The following is a 3,969-nucleotide window of genomic DNA, read 5'->3' as shown; positions in this document are numbered from 1 at the left end:
ATTTTGTGTATTTCCTGCAAGATACACTGATAATTTTAATCCCTAACAAATTGGCTATTGAATTTGCTGTAACAATATTACTGTTTCTTTCTTTCAGTTCTTTGTTTTTGTTATGTGCCATCTAGTTCAGCTAGAGGTCTCTTGGAAACTTCCTGAATAAAGGTCAAAAGCTTGTCTCTAACCAGTGTATCTTGTGACCTTTAAAACTAAAATGTCTCTTGCCCATTGTTAATTATAGTATTTGATGACACCAAGCTGAGCAGTACATCTGACATGCCTGAGGGATGGGATACCACTCAGAGGGATCTAAAACTTGAGAAGTGGGCCCAGGGAATCTCATGAAGTTTAATAAGACCTAGTGCAAGGTGCTGCACCTGGGCCGGGGCAACCCCCAGTCTCAGCACAGATTGGGGATGAGCAGATCAGGGCAGCCCCGCTCAGAAGGATTTGGGATGCTGGTGGCTGAGGCTAGACATGACCCAGCCATGGGCACTCACAGCCCAGAAAGCCAAACGTGTCCTGGGCTGCATCCAAAGCAGTGTGGGCAGCAGAGCCAGGGAGGGGATTCTGCCCCTCTGCTCTGTTCTAGTGAATGGTCCTGCTACAGCTCTGTAATCCTCAAGACAAGAGAAAATGTAAAAGCAGGTCCAGAGGAGATCCACAAAAAATTATCAAAGGGATAGAACACCCGTCCTAGGGGTGAGAGAATTGTTCAGCCTGGAGTAAAGACGTGCCCTGTCACTATATAAACGGGGTTTAAACAAAGAAGTGGCAGACTTTTACTAGGACCTCTATCAATGGAACAAAAGGTAACAATTTTAAACTAAACCAGCCTAGATTCAGACTGGATACAAAGAAAAAAAAAAAAAAACTATAAATGTATGAAACATTGGGACAGTGTTTCACAGATTACACAGAGGTGGTGAATGAACCATGCCTGAAAACACTCAAGGTCAGGCTGGACACGGCTCTGAGCAACCTGATCTAGTTGAAGATGTCCCTTTTAATGGCGGGGGGCGGGGAGGTTGGACTTCATGACCTTTAAAGGCTCCTTCCAACAAAAACCACTGAATTCTCTAATTCTATGGTTCAATAAATTGATTCTATGATTCTTGATTTTTGGTTCTATGAGCCTTGGGGTTCTCCAAGGCTCAGTACTGGGGCCAGTCCTGTTCAGTAACTTTATCAAATACCTGGGCAAGGGTGTGCACCCTCAGTAAATTTGCAGACAGCACTAAGTTGGGTGGGAGACAAAATGGCAGAGGGATCTGAAGAGGCTGTATGAATGTCCCAAGGCCAATGGAATGACATTCAACAAGGTGAAGTGCTGGGTCCTACACCTCAGGCACAATAACCCCAGGCAGTCTTACAGGCTTGAGGCAGAGTGTCTGGAAAGTGGTTGAGCTGAAAAGAGCCGGGAGGTGCTAGTTGTTGGTGGCAGAATATGAGCCAGGGTGTGCCTACCAATGACATCCCGGCCTGTATCAAAAATAGTGTGGCCAGTAGGACCAGGACAGGGATTGTTTGCTGGTACTCAGCACTACTGAGGCCGATCCCAAATCCTGTTCTCAGTTCTGGGCCCCTCATTCCAAGAAGGACATTGAGGTGCTGGAGTCTGTCCAGAGAAGGGCAATGGAGCTGGTGAAAGTTCTGGAGCACAAGTCCTGTGGGGAGTGGCTGGGGGAATCTTGGGGTGTTTAGCCTGGAGAAAGAGAGGCTCAGGGATGACATTATTACTCTCCACAACTACCTAAAGGAGGGTGTAGCCACATGGATGTTGGCACACAAAGAGCCAGGGGAGGCTCAGACTGGCATCAGAAAGAATTTTTTCACTGAAGCAGTTTTCAGGCTTCAGTGGAACAGACTGCCCAGGGAGGTCTAGAAGTGTTCAAGAAATGACTGGATATGGCACTTTAGTGCTGTGGATAAGCTGGCATGGTTGTGTTAGGTCAAAAGTTAGACTTGATGACCATGCAGGTATTTTCCAGTTTTAATGATTCTACGATTCTTTGGTTGTGCAGTTCTCTGGATCCATTACAGTAAAATAGAACAAACTTCTCTGTGAAACTTATGCAGGGTTGTAATCTAGGGTTTTCCTGCAACAATCAGTGAATCCATATTTTTGGGCTGAGCAAAATATTTGTGGCTAGGTATTAGTTTTGTGTAAGTACAAGTTAATAAGAAGTCAAGCTTTCAAAAATTCATAACTGTTGCCTGCACAGGAGTCCTGATTCAGGAATAGTGCTTTTCTCACAATTCCAAGAAGACACAACTCATGCTTTTTTACTGAAAAATTTTTAAAAGAATAAAGTAAGTTAAGCTAATAACAAACTCTCTTAAAAGTTGGGCTAGAGTTAACTGCCTTCCTTGATGCTCTTTTCATCAGGTGTGGCCAAACAACCTTTCAATTATCATTGATAGTTGTTGGAAAAATTTAGATTAACGAGTCTTCTTCTCTATCTTTTTCAAATAAATGTCATGTCCATATAATGAACCGAATCTCTAACCTGACTTTTTGGAAGCTACATGAGTTGAAATGTAAGTACAAGACACATTCAATTTGAAAATTCACCACCATGATTCCTCAGTGACTTTTAACTCCATGTTACTGCAGTTTTCTTACAGTGTAATATTTCAACATGATGGATCTATTTCACTTTCCAATCTTTTAAATTATTTTAGTATTTTCCCTCAATATTAAGAAAAATAAGCTGTTTAATTAAAAAAAGTAAAGATAAATCAGTCAAGTACCCTCTGTAAGGATTGGAAACTAATTTTGATAAATCCCAGAACATTTTTCACACAATAATAGAAAGGTAATTATATTTTGTTGTAATGTATTTAGTTAGGAGTGATATTGATAACTATTGTGGCTCATAGTTTATATAACTGTGTCACTTTCATTTATCTTTTTGCTTCCAAACTTTATATGTGTTTGAAGAAGATAGTGCTGTAGATTTTGACAAATTAGTGAAGCAATCACAAAGGCATGAAATATTTCTGACTGTTACTGAGCAATAATCTAGTACTTCAGGGTTAGACATTACAAAATCAGTGCCACTGTACAATTATCTTTATTATTGATCTACTAATACAAAAGATACCCTCATCTCAGATCTCTCTCTGGAACTCAAGAGAATCTTTTTTTCCAAAGATGCATTGAAGTTTGAGCATTTTGCTCTGATGTGAGATTAATGATGCCTGTATGGCTTAGGTACTGAAACTTGCTAAAAGAAAGAGGATTTAAGATGCCAGTGATGTCAAAGTAGAAGGTGGTTCTCCAGATTATTAGGGAAAAATTACCTCTGATGGAAGGGGGAACTGGCTATTCCTATTTTAAAATTACGCAGGATATGATTTTAATAGTAATTCCTGGAGTTGCTACTGAATACTTCCCCTAAGTCTAATAGTGCAGACAGGTGATCTTCACAAATTACTCCTATTTTTCACTCTATTTCTTCATGAAGAAATAAAAAATCGTTACCATTTATTCATGTTGATATTGTAACATTTTCAAGGAGTGCTAAAGAAGCACAATTGTAAATGAGTGTAATCTGTGGAATGAGTGCACTATGGGGAAAAAAAGTCTAAAAAGAAAAAGAAAGAAAGAAAGAAAGAAAGAAAGAAAGAAAGAAAGAAAGAAAGAAAGAAAGAAAGAAAGAAAGAAAGAAAGAAAGAAAGAAAAGAAAAGAAAAGGTCTTGTTCTCAAGAACAAAATTACTCACTTAGAAATACACCTGATGCTGTATACAAAATATTTACCCTCTCCTCTAGTCTAAAAATCCCTCAAGAGTCCATGTAATCCACCTTGACTTTGATTTTAAAGGTATAAAATTTTCAATGGCTTTGAAGGTAATAGAATTGAATGAAATTATATATATATATATATAAAATATATATATATATATGTATACAATGACTACAAGTTATCGAAATTCTCAGTACCTAGGAATGATGTTCACGACTCGT

This window comes from Onychostruthus taczanowskii, unplaced genomic scaffold, assembly GCF_017590055.1.
Source record: "Onychostruthus taczanowskii isolate IOZ18803 unplaced genomic scaffold, ASM1759005v1 scaffold109, whole genome shotgun sequence".
NCBI lineage: Eukaryota > Metazoa > Chordata > Aves > Passeriformes > Passeridae > Onychostruthus > Onychostruthus taczanowskii.
This window is presented reverse-complemented; position numbering follows the sequence as displayed.